At 39.9% G+C, this 13,759-nt stretch overlaps 1 protein-coding gene across 14 annotated transcripts in view; it reads right to left on the minus strand.

Annotated features, from left to right (window-relative positions):
- Window positions 1-13,759, minus strand: part of PNPLA4 (patatin like phospholipase domain containing 4) — a 134,002-nt gene that overhangs the window by 18,372 nt on the left and 101,871 nt on the right. For 7 of the 14 annotated variants that reach the window (XR_011434989.1, XR_011434992.1, XR_011434991.1 and 4 more), the window contains one exon: window positions 7,844-7,978. The gene's annotated coding sequence lies outside the window, so the exon portion shown is untranslated. Of the gene's footprint in view, window positions 1-3,320; window positions 7,334-7,843; window positions 7,979-9,259; window positions 10,486-13,759 lie in introns of those variants that run through there. The other 7 variants (XR_002805486.2, XR_011434980.1, XR_011434981.1 and 4 more) reach the window with 4 other exon arrangements.

The raw sequence follows: 13,759 nt of genomic DNA on the forward strand, positions 1-13,759 counted from the left end.
TTTCTTTTTTTATTCTTTTAATAACATTGAGTTGAAAATATCTGGGTAAAGAAAGGCTTTGGGAAATATCACACTGCGTACTGAGCTCACGGCTCTGCTTGCTATGTCTTATTTAGTGTATCCTATATGGGAAAATGCACTCTGCACCTGGGGTTTTGAAAGAAATGTTTTCAAAAGGACGTTTTGAGTCTGAGTCCTGCTTTTACCAGATCACATTTGCAACGATGCGTGTCCCCAGGTCCCCCAAGCGCAGCTTCTATCTCATGCACATAAGTGCTCTTGGTTTGATGCTCCGAGCATATCCCACTTGTTAGCCCCGAGTCCCCTAACTTCAGAGGGCTCTGCATCTCCCTTATCTCTCTGTCCTGCCCATCCCACAAAACGAATATCAATGGAGAAGGAGAGCAGTGACCAGATTTGGGAACACAGAGCTTAGCAGAAAGGCGGGCTTGGGTAAAATCCAAGCGAAATGAGGAAGTAGCTGCCTTGCCTCTGGCATTCACCCTGTCTCCATTAGTTTGCTCTTTTTCCAGCCACATTCCTGGAGCGCTCCTCAGAGTCCAGGGTGCTGGAAGACAAGTCCTGCACTATCCCTGTCCTGATCTGAGATGCCATGCCTGAGCTTCCTGCCTCCAGTGCACATTCCCCGCCGAATCCCCTCTGCCTCATTGCCCTCCCTTTCCCATCATAATGCTTCCATCAGGCTAAACTTTAACCAATTGAGATGACTGAAATAACTAATGTAAAAGAGACAAGTCTTACAAATTAGAATAAAAGCACATAGCATAACAATTGGCTTAACTGTTAATGTGATTTCAGACCGTTCCTTGCCACTTGACTATCTCTTCTTTCCAGGCTGGGTTCGAAGGCCACTCTCCTCACATCGCCTGCTGCCTTGCACCCCATCTTCATGGCCCACCCTTGTGCAATGAATCTCTTCTTATTTAGCACAATAATGGTTTTGTGGGGTTTTTTCAAACTTCCATGGTGCATTTCATTCCGCCTAGTAGAGTTAGTTGTTTGCATGTCCTGATTTATATAAGCTACTTGAGGGCAGAGGGACACTTGCACATTATCTTGTCCTGTCCCAACAATTCTGGTAGAAACGAAAACTCCCTTCTTTGGGCAGAGATTTCTATTTTAAAACTCATAACACTCACCCCAACCGTACCTCCATCCTTTGCTCTCCCTCTTCCACTGAGGTAAAGACTGGACTTTGTTAATGCTTGCATCCCCAGACATATAGATCTGAATGAAAAATATGTTGATGTTGTGCATTTGTGTGTGAGCTGACTTTTTTTTAGTGCACGGTTCTTGAATTAAACATTTGCAGTTTAATGAAACTCTAAAGTTTGTGAAGTCATTGTCATCCATCCGGAGGGATATAATAACACAAAGGAAAATGTCCACTTAGAACTTACGCTTATCTAAAAATTATATTTGGGGCCACTATGTGATATAAACAGACTGAAATAGGGTAGCATAGTTCTGCAAAAACAAGGATTTTTATTCTTTACAGCAACTTTAGTAGGTAGATTTTTCTTAATCAGTTGACTGATTTATGCTGTTTTCTACTTTTTTGTTGTTGTTAACTGAGTCATATTTGGCTATTTTTAACTCCTTTTAAGTTTATGCAGAAACCCTAAAAATGGGGAAGAAAAGCATTATATTAGCAATGTCTATTTTCCCACAATGAAAGGAAACTTTTGCTTGTAGAATTTTAATTTGCAGGGCACAATTTATAACACTACAAAGAGACATTTCTCTTGAAACCAAGAGCCCTATCATTCCTTTTCTCATTCGACATCTGCAGAGCGAGAGTAAATATTTCTTAATTTAGAGGAAGGTAAGGCTATTTTTCAAGTGAATCTCCTAAATTAATCCACTGGAGTAGGCGTTATTTCCTCCATCACACGTCTGCCTTAAATATAGTACCTGCACAGATGAAGCAACCACAAAAATAGCTGAAGATTTAAATAGGTGATATTGTCTCATACAGAAAAGATGAGTCCCATTGATGACATAAAAGTAGCTGTTTTTTATACTTCTAGGTTTTCAGTGACTTTATTTTTTCATCTAGTTCTTATATTTTGGATGTAATTAATGGAAAGGTTTAGCTTTGTCCTTCAAAAGCTTTTCATTTTCCTCATAAGATTGACTCACTTGCTAATAAGGGACTAGCGCTATATTTTTGGCGACCTATCCATCTATTTTCCATCTAAATCATTGATATATCTACAGCCTGCCTTGTTCCAGAAGCTTCTAAGGTGATAATATGTATTAGGAAATGTTATCCTTATTATGCATTATCCTCAATTTGAAGATATTAGAACTCTGGCATATACAGGTTAAAAGGTCAAGGAATGATTCTAGATTAGAAATCTGATTCTGGTAATGTATTCAGCAAAATATGGACCATCAAATATTTCAATTAAATTTACATGTTATTATAGGCACAAACATGCATTTATACATATTGATATCAAGTCCTCTGATCCAGCCTACACTGGCTCACTCAGATGCAGTTATCTGGCTTATTTGGTGGAGGGATCGTGTCTCTTGTTGCTTTCTGTCTTCACCAAATATCCTAGACTCAACAATAGAAACTTGTTTTCTCACAGTTCTGGAGGCTGGAAGTCCGAGATCAGGGTGCCAGCACGGCTGAAGTCTTAGACAATTCAGGCTGCTACAACAATATAGCATAGACTGGGTGGCTTATAAACTACAGCAATTTATTTCTCATGATTCTAGAGGCTGGGAAGTCCAAGAACAACGTGTCAGCAGATTCAGTGTATGGTGAGAGTCTGGTTCCTGGTTCACAGATGGCAGTCTTGTTGCTGTGTCCTCACATGGCAGAAGGGAAGAGGGAGCTCTGGGAGGTCTCTTTCATAAGGGCACTAAATGCAGTCAAGAGGGCCCCACCCTCATGCCCTAATCACCTCCCACAGGCCACACCTTCAAATACAATCACACTGGGAATCAGGATTTAACATAGGAATTTTGGAGGGACAGAAATATTCAGTCCATGGCAGCTGAGTTCTGGTGAGGGCCCTCTTCCTGGCTTGCAGACTGCTGCCTTCTTGCTGTGTCCTTGTGTGGTGGAGAGAGGAAGCTCTGGCATCTGTTCCTCTTCTTATAAGGACATTAATCCCATCATGAAGGCTCATCCTCATGACCTCATCTAAACCTTATCACGCCCCAATGGCCCCATCTTCAAATACCATCACACTGGGGGTTAGAGCTCCAAACTATGAATTTTGGGGGTGCACAATTCAGTCCATAGCACCTCCTATTCTAGACGAAATTTTTTTCTTTTAGTAAAATTTTTTTTTTTTTAAGATTGGCACCTGAGCTAACAACCATTGCCAATCTTTTTTTTTTTTTTTCTGCTTTTTCTCCCCAAATTCCCCCAGTTCATAGTTGTATATTTTAGTTGTGAGTCCTAGTTGTGGCATGTGGGACACCGCCTCAGCGTGGCCTGATGAGTGGTGCCATGTCCGCGTGCAGGATCCAAACCAACAAAGCCCTGGGTCCCCGAAGAAGAGCGTGCAAACTTAACCACTCGGCCACGGGGCCAGCCCCTCTAGATGAAATTTTAAACTCACACTTTGAGATCTCTTTTTTGCTTTTAACATGGACTGAGAGAGAAAACACAAAAGGTGAAAACTGAAGAATGATAAGCCAAACTCCCAAAGAAGGAAATCATGTCCTTGGAACAGAGACCAAGCAGGACCTCCAAGCAGCAGGGGATCAGGGCTGTTGCACGCTAAGTCAGGGAGACGCGAGGAGGTTAACTCCTGCCAAATAATGGAAGGTGCCCCCATGACTCTGTGAAACTGAGTCGGTCCTTTTCTGAAACAAGAATATTCACGTCCAATGTTTCTTCTTTCAATTCTGTTGGAACTTCACCCTCTCCTTTAATATTTTTTTAATATTCATCTATGTACTGATTTATTTTACCTTTACCCAGGGTGGCTTTTGATAATTAAACAAAAGAAGTTGGAGGAAAAATTCAAATGACATCAATTATTCAAAACTATTTACCCCTTCAAAAATAATTGTCTACACGAGCAGAATTAAAGTGCGGTTTCCTACAATGATAAAATCTTCTTTTATTGGGAAGGAAGTCTATTGGGTGTTTTTTCCAGTTCTCACTGCTGCTGATAGCAGGCGGGTGCTATCTAGCTTGCAGCTACCCCTGATAATGTAGGCAAGTAAAACTTGGGAAAGAACAGACAAGCCCTCCTTTTGATCCCGGATTCAAAAGGCCGCTGCAGATATAGATATTTCGTTTTGTAATCTGTTCTGCTGTGTCTGAGAGCAATTTCTTTATTTGACCTCCTCTCCCAGTGACAGGAAGGGTCCGGTTTCCCAGCCGCAGCACGTGAAGTGTCTGTCTGCGGAACGTGCGCGCTCCGGTGCCAGGCAACAGTTCAGGTCATTGCACGTTTTGTGCAATGCTCTTACTCAGATGCATTTTTTTATTCTCTTATTGTTTCTTGTACAGTTGCTCTTGAGCTGAGTATTACAGCCCTATGTTAAAAACTTAACTGAGGACTCTACTGTTGAGATAAAATACTTAGAAATATACTATTCTATAAATATACCATAGTATTTAATTTTTCATAGAAAATACAACATCACACATTCAGTTAATAAATAAAACAACTGCACCATAGAAGGAAAGACCAGAGGAAGACTGGAAAAGGATTAAGTAGGTTCATTTCTCCATTTATGAGGCTCAAAACCAGCAAATGTTCTTTCACCATTCTGCTATCACATCCTATTTATGAACATACCAATACATTAGTTGGATAAGTGCGGTCACAAGAGAATGACAAGGATGAAATGCTTTAAAAAAAAAAAAAACCAAGGGCATTTCTTAGGGAAATCCATGCCTACCATGCACGTTGAGAGCCTCTTCTAGCTGTTAGTACAGCTGAATAACACACAAATCTGTAACTCATGATACTCAAAAGGGAAAATGAGAAAAATAATATTATCATGCACAAACCTTGCCCTTCAGAGGGAAAATGCACCTATGCTGTTTTTATCACTTTGACAGAGTGACAAAAATTACCACCATTCCACACAATATTACTCAGGTGAAATGACTTAGAGGGGGACAATGCTGGAATGGTTTGTGAAGATGTGTGATGTTGCAAGGGAGAAAGATTCATGTGTAACCAAAGGCACAGATACAGGAGTTAGCACCAAAACCATCAGCTCAACAGGACGGCCATTCACTGACCATGCCCTAATAGTGCCGGTCAGTCCACACTCATTTGAATTTGGAACTGAAAAAATGCTAGTCAATCTTGGCTTAACCAATGGTACCCTTTGAAGAATGACAGGTACAATTCCTAATCCAGTTATCTGCCTTGTCCTTCAAATAAACGTTATTGCCCCCAAGTCCCTGCCTTTGAAGCACTTTACACAGTCAAAGGAATTCACCATAAAAGAACAAAAACATTAACCATTATATTGCTTATTCATCTAACATAAAGAAAGACACTGCCTAAAATGTCTCCATCTTGATTTGAAATCCATGGCAATGCCCATTTCTAGGAGAAACAAAGCATGTCCATTCCCTTAGCTTATGGTCCTGAGATGAGGTGAGAAGTTGATTCCTACTCCGTTTAGCCCAGTAGCATGTGCCACCATGCAGCAAGGCACACCTCCAGGACAGCACATCATGCACCTAACAGAGCAGAGAAAACCAGAGCTGGACCCCATGCTCCGGCTCTCTCACTCCTTTCCTTTCCTGCCTACTGAGGCCAGCTATGTGTTGAAATATAAGAGTGTAAGTTTTCACATCAGACAGACTTGGTTTTATTCTTGGTCCCACCTCTTATCGCTGTGGCGATCGACTCAATCACTCAGGCCCGGTGTTCTCCTTTGTAAAATGGATGTGTTAATGTCCACCTCACAGGGTAACTGCGAAGATTCACCAGTGGACATGCATGAAAAGCCAAGCAGAATGTCTGCATTGAAAAGGTCTGCTATACTCAGAAGTGCTTTTTGTCAGGGGTCTCCCACTCAGGCATGGCCACTTTGTCGAGCCTTCCCCGACAAGCACCAGGTAAGTGCCATCCCCCAGATGGTCTAGAATCAGAACAGTGTTGGTAGAGCCGAAAAGCAGTGGCACTTGGCTTTGTTATTTGACTGCACAGAGGAGCTTGGAAACATAATTGTTTCAAACCAACAGGAGATATACTTTGTTTTGACATGATTCCAAAGCCCTCTCACCCCAATAAGCAGCAAATCTTTAGATGCATGAACTGCCCACGGGGATACAATGACCTGTCTCTCACCCCTTCATCCTCACAGCTTTCCTTCAAAGGAAAATCCTCCAGCAAGGGAGTGGTACCTCTGGAGGGAAAAAAACAAACATGAGGCCTGCATCTGTATAGATCTGAGAAATGATGCTGGATCTCTGCTTAGCTCACCTCTGTCTCTGTGGCCAAGTGTCTTCACAGTGTATTACGTTTGCATTAGCTGCCTATTTTGGTTCAAAATCATATAAAAACCACAAAAGAAATAAGATGTGGGTCTGAGCCTTTCAAATACGCTAGGGCAGGGGGACTGGAAAAGAAAGTGCCAATTTACACTGTCTGCTTTCTAGCCTGTTGTCAGGAGGTGATTTTGTTCTCGCTCATCTAGTGACCAGGTGAAATCATGATGGCTCATTAGCATCTGCAGCCCCATATGCCACTTTAAGTGTGACAAACATAAGCATGCTAATTTTCTTAAAGAAAGCAAGATTAAACTATATTTCCTGCTGAAGGTGGGAAACAGGTGGTCTCATGAAACCTTATGGTTTCCAAATTTAAACCACCTTGTGAGGACTGTGAAGGGCTGTGGAATGTGGACCTATTTAGGCAACACATCATTCACTCCCTTATTCTGTCCTCCATGATTAAAGCAAAAGTCAAGCTTTTCTGGGATTTTTGAGCCAAGGTTAAAGAGAGGGAGAGTGGAGGAGAAACTATACTTTTTGGAAGGAATACCAGCCAGGCTTCAGATGGCTCTTCTCTAAATCCAGCTATTTCTTTTCTCCCCAAGCAAATTTTATTCTTTGTCTGTTCCCATCTCCTACCTCAAGATCCAGAACACTTATGGTTCTTCTATGACCTTGATTTATAAAACTGCACACATTCCTTAACCACATTCCCCCAACTGAAATTTCCAAATTGATGCAATCGGAATGATTTTATTTAACAAAACTCACAGTCTTTTCTGACTGCTGGGCCGTGTGTTAAATGCTTAAAATGCATGAATTCTTTCCACCTGTATGACAACCACGTGTTGTAGGCACTCATGTTGCCCCCATCTGCAAATGAAGAAATGGAGGTACAGGTTGGTTAAGTGACTTGTCAGGAATACTGCTTGGATGGTTATAGTCAGGTCTGTCTTCCCAAACCCGGACTCTGAACACTTACTCCCTTCCTATCCCCTGCATAAAAGTGTTAGGACAATTAAGCAAAACAATGGGTGCAAAGTATCCAGCAATCACAAAATGGAAGTTATCTATTTTCCTGAAAAAGTATTATTTCTATGACCTAGTCTCTGTCCCCCATGATTCATCCCTTTTGCTATAGGACTTGTGTGTTCTTTAAATTCCATTTAGATAATCACATTACCATCTCTCACAGTCATATGCAAAATCTTCCATATTCTTCACCCACAAGCCTCCATCTACCACCATCCTTCCTCAGGCAAGCCTTATTCCTAATCACTCCATCCCTCGAGGCTCGTAGGCTGCTTGGAAGAAGGAGCTCAATACCTGAAGGGTTACACTGGGTGTACTGACCCAATGTACAATTATGGATTGAACACTCACCTTCTACAGGGAAGATTCGGACACTGAGAGGTGTTGAGCCTTTGGCAGGTTTTGCTTAGGTATGATCCCGTCTCCAACTCAACCTTCTGCTTTCTCTTCCTCACAGCATGGGTTAATCGGGTGTGAGATACAAACCTATTTCAAGGCAGAGACAAATATAGTCCTTCAAAATGTTTTTCTAATTTTGTGTGAGTTATCTATAGAAGTGTAAGTGGTTCATAGCAAGGAAATACATTTCAGAGAAGTACATGTAAGATACAGAAATCTCTAGGTTTACCTGTACCTTAACTTTGAAAAGAGAAACATTTAAAAGGTAAGTGATTTTTTTCCTAAAGAGAAATTTTTATCATTTTATAATTTTATCATTTTGGATAATGTTCTAGATCTTCCTGGTACACAATCAGCTTTTTGAGGAATTGGGATTATTTTGAAATGATAATTTGGGGGTTCATTTTATTCTTTCAGTATTGCAAATATAAAGGCATTCATGGAGTATAAGAAGACACAGGATAAGATGAACACAGATATGACTTTAAAAAGAAGAAAAAACCAGAAACCCCAAGCTCAATGACTAAATTTAAATTTGCATTGAAGTTATTAAGGAATGGAGCTGACACGAAAAAATAATCAATTTTCTGGCATGTAAAAACATGGGACATTTTCCCAGAATGTAGAAAAATAGATTTAAATGGAAAGAGATTAAAATTATAAATGACAAAGAAAAGAATCAACTTATAATTAGTGTTTTTGAAGATGATTTGAAAGCAAGTGGGGCAGAAATAATAGCCAAGGTTTGTGACAAAAGAAAACTTTACTAAAGTGAGAAAACAACATGATTCCAGTTTGAATGGGTTCACTGGGGTTTCAGGCAAAGTTAATAAAAATAGAACCAAACTGAGACATGCTGTGCCATCATAATTTAAATAAAAGTGAAATAACATCTATAACTACCCTGGAAAACAAAGCAGGTAACACAGAAAAGAAGGTAGACTGGGCTGGTCTCAAGCTTCTCTGGAACACCAAATGGTGAAAGAGCAAGTGAAAGCCATGCATGCTGAGGGGCTAGTTAGTACTGGTGACCTAAGAATTCCACCCAACAAGATTTTCCCCAAGTGTGAAGGCAACAGAAGGATATTCTCAGGCACACAATGGTATATGCACAGTATATATCATACACATAGCTTTTCTGAAAAAAAAAAAAATTGCTTCAAAATATATTCCAATTTACCAAGATAGAGATTAGAATAATGAATAGAAAATTGTTCCTAATGATGAGCCACTGATTGAATTATTGGTTCAGCTTTCTAGACAATTGTTGAAAATGTGATTGTAATTGAAAGAATGGACTCAATGTAATTTTTGAAGAGGATTAAGTGGGAAAAATAATTATTGTAGTAACTACTGTTGATTATATACCTTTTAGATGCTACTCACTGTATCTTGGGATTCACAGAAGTCATCATAGGAGTTGTATATTATAGCCCAAATACATAGAGAAAAAAAACAGAGTTAGATGACATTATGTACCCAAGATGATATGGGAATTTTGTAAGAAGTACATTCAGGATTACAACAAATGTGATGCTAATTAACTATAATACATTAGTCCCCCAATTTAGCAAAAATCTAGACTGGCAGTTTCCAAATGCACCTGCACATTGGAATTACCTGGGGAATGCCAAAAGTTAGTGATACCTATGTGTCACCCTCAGAGAGTCTGCTTTTATTTTCCGGGGTGTCACCTGGTCTTAGGAGTTTTTAAAAATCATCGGAAGATTCTAATGTGCGTACAAATTTGGGAACCACTAATCTAGACAATAACATCTGATTTCCTTTACAAAGACCTGGAAATTATGTGAGAGGAACAGAAAGAAGTTTAACTCTGTCATTATTCCTATGGAATAATCCACAGTTATTGGTGTGTTTTTCATTTTGATAATTAAAGATTGACTGAAGAGCACTTAATTCACTTCAAGGAACTCAGTGGTAAGAAATATTGGAAGACTCTAAAGGGAGACATTCCTATGGAATGGGGTTGAGCTAGGCCAACGGTGCTCAAGTAGGGGGAGACTGTGCCCCTAGCAGATCCTTGGCAATGTCTGCAGGCATTTTTGGCTGTCATGATTGAGAAGTGAGGAGGGGGTTGGAGGGTGGCTACTGGCATCTAGTAGGTAGAAGCCAGAGATGCTGATAAAAATTTGGAGGGAAAGCATCAGAGTTCTTGCTGGAGAGAATGTGATATAAACCCTAAAGATACATGTAATGGTTAATTTTACATGTCAGTTTGACTGGGCCATGGAGCACCCAGTTAGCTAGTTAAACATTATTTCTGGGTGTGTCTGTGAGTGTGTTTCCAAATGAGATTAGCATGTGAATTGGTAAACTAGGTAAAGCAGATGGCCCTCCCCAAAGTGGGTGGGCATCATCCAATCCATTGACGGCATGAACAGAACAAAAAGGGGGAGGAAGAGAGAATTCTCTGTCTTAGCCTGATTGCATTAGCTGACCATCAGTCTTTTCCTGCCCTTGGACTAGCACATATACCATCAGCTCTCCAGTTCCACACCAGCTTTCATGGTTCTCCAGCTTCCAGATGGCAGACTGTGGGACTTCTCAGCTTCCATAATCACATGAGCCAATTCCTTATAATAAACCATACATATATATATGTGGACTGGTTGTTGTGTTAAGGAACCAACATGGTGAGAACTTCATAACTGGCTTTAAAAGGGCCCTTCTGTAAATATATGGTAACCATGTTTCATTCACAGGTAAATGAAGCCAAAAACTCTACTCAAAAGGTTATGGAAAAAGAGACAACTAATGCTCACACAATTTAACAGTCAGTAACTGGATAAGAAATACTTTATCTGGAAAACCTTTGTTGGAGCTGTGTTCTCTACTAAGCATTGTAAACACTCAATATTTGGTGGCAATTGTGCACAATTATCCTATCATAAAATTGTAAGATAATTTATTCTGATGAAAGAAATCCGTAGGCATTATCCTTAGCATCGACAGACCAACTGTTCAGAGAAACTCTTTCCCAAAACAATTAGTCATTTTCTATACACCAGTGATGGATCTAAAAGAAAATAGTATCAGAAATCTTTCAGAGAATGTATCAAAAGAAAAAAGATGTCAGTTGAAAGTACAAACTGATTTTCAGAATAAATTGTTAGCCAGTTGCCACTTTTAATCAGCAAAGGTTTAAGTCCACTCATTCAATTAGCATAATGTCCTCCAGGTCCATCCATGTTTCCTTCCTATTAAGGCTAGGATTCCTTCCTTTTTAAGGGTAAATAATATTCCATTGTATGTCTACACTTTTTCTTTACTTTTCTTTACTTGTATGTCTATACTTTTTCTTTATCCATTCATCTGTGATGGACACTTGATTTGTTTCCTTATCTTGGTTGTTGTAAATAATGCTGCAATGAACATGGAGTACAGATATCTCATCAAGGTTCTGATTTCAATTCTTTTAGATATTAACCAGGAGTGGGATTGCTGGATCATATGGCAGTTCTATGTTTAACTTTTTGAGAAACCTCTATACTGTTGTCCATAGTTCTCCACCATTTACATTCCCACCAACAGCATGGAAGGGTTCCAATTTCTCCACATCCTCACTAATGCTTGTCTATTATTTTGTTTTGTTTTTGATAATTGCCATCTTAACAAGAGTGAGGTGATAGCTCACTGCAGTTTGGATTCACATTTCCACGATAATTATTGATGTTGAGCATCTTTTCATGTACTTCTTAGCCATTTGTATGTCTTCTTTGGAGAAATGTCTGTTCAAGTGAAATAAGTCAGTTACAGAAGGACAAATACTGCAAGATTCCACTTAAATGAGGTAAAAAAGAAAGTCAAACTCATAGAAGCAAGAATACAATAGTGGTTGCCAGGGATGGAGGGAGGGAGAAATGGGGAGTTGTTGTTCAGTGGGTATAAAGTTTCAGTTATGCTAGATGAATAAGTTCTAGAGATCTGCTGTAAAACATAGTACCCATAATTAACCATATGGGATTGTGCACTTCAAAGTTGTTAAGGAGGTAAATCTCATGTTAAGTTTTTTTTAACCACAAAAACCAACAAAGGGACAAAAGGAAACTCTGGGAGGTGTTGGATATGTCTATTACCTTGATTGTGTGAATGATATCACGGGTGTTTGCATAAGTCTAAACTCATCAAATTATATACATTAAAAAAGTGCAGTTCTTTGTATATCAGCTATACCTCAGTAAAGCTGAAGAAAAAATTAAAAAAATAAAGTCCAGGTACTTTGAGGAGTGGCATCAGCATGATGGTGGAGGAAGTTCTTCCAGTAATCTCTCCCCTCCAACATACAACGAAAAGGACATTCATACTCCAAGAGAGGACATCCTAACACAACACAAAAATGTTGGAGACACCCATACAACCATATGACAGAGGGTGCAGAGGCTGGAGCCCCCCTTGGAAGTGGTGGAAAGGGGTAAGAGAAAACTTCACTCCCTCCCCTAAAGACTGTGATCTGGGACCACAGGTGGCCTCTGAGAGGGAAGGAACAGAGGATGGAACGTTCATTGATGGGAACATCAAGGATCCCCTAGCGCCTTTGCAGCCTAAAGGGAAGCCCTCTTCTGGGGTGAAAGCTTTCATGGGGAGTGACCTTATCAAGCCAAAATCGCAGGAGAGCACATAGTGAGAGCAGAGCTAGAAAACCCTGAGAGTATGCAGGAGAAAGCACCCCTTCCCCCACCAGCCCAGTGTGGCTCCAGCGCCAGGGATCTCAGCTGAAGGCAGAGGGCTCAGAATATGTGGCCCTTGACCCCCACCCAGTGGTGATAGACAATAACCGTGACAAAATAACACCAGGATGTGAAAAAACAGAGCCACTCCCTATAGCAATATCACGCATTATATTAGATCTCCAGACCAGAGAGAAAATGACAAGTACCCAGAAATCAGTCCTGAGGACACAGAAATATGTGATATAAATGACAAAGAATTCAAACTAGCTATCGTCAAAAAACTCAATGAGTTAAAAGAGAATGTAGTGAAACAATGTAATGAGTTCAGGAGCTACTTTACAAAAGAGATTGAAAATATAAAGAAGAATCAATCAGAAATATTAGACATGAAAGACATAATGGAAGAAATAAAACAAAGTATGGATTCCCTGAATGCTCGAGCGGACATCATAGAGGAGCGTATCAGCATAATCGAAGACAGACATGTTGAAATGCTCCAGATAGAGGAGGAGAGAGAACTAAGACTAAAAAGAAATGAAGAAAGTCTCCAAGAAATAGCCAACTCAATTAGGAAATGCAACATAAGAATTTATAGGTATCCAAGAAGGAGAAGAGAAGGAGAATGGAGCAGAAAGCTTGTTCAAAGAAATAATAGCAGATAACTTCCCAAATCTAGGGAAGGAGATAGAAATCCATGTGGAAAAGGCTATCAGATCTCCTAAATATGTCAATGTAAAAAGACCAACTGCAAGGCATATAGTAGTGAAACTGGCAAAAGTGAATGACAAAGAAAGAATACTAAGGGCAGCAAGACAGAAGAAAATAACCTACAAAGGAACCCCTGTCAGGCTTTCAGTGGATTTCTCTGTAGAAACCTTGCAGGCTAGGAGAGATTGGAATGACATATTCAAATCTTTGAAGGACAAAAACTTTCAGCCAAGAATACTCTATCCAGTGAAAATATCCTTCAGATATGATGGAGAAATAAAATCTTTCCCAAACAAACATAAGCTAAGGGAGTTTGCAGCCAAGAGATCCCCCCCCCACAAGAAATTCTCAAGAAGGATTCTCAAGAAGGCCCTCATACCTGAAAAAAAAAAATGGAGAAAGAGGTTACAAAGCATGGAGTAGGGAGATAAATAGGTAGACAGAATCAGAGCAGGATAGCAAATACTCA

The sequence above is a fragment of the Equus caballus genome, chromosome X (genome assembly GCF_041296265.1).
Source record: "Equus caballus isolate H_3958 breed thoroughbred chromosome X, TB-T2T, whole genome shotgun sequence".
Classification (NCBI taxonomy): domain Eukaryota; kingdom Metazoa; phylum Chordata; class Mammalia; order Perissodactyla; family Equidae; genus Equus; species Equus caballus.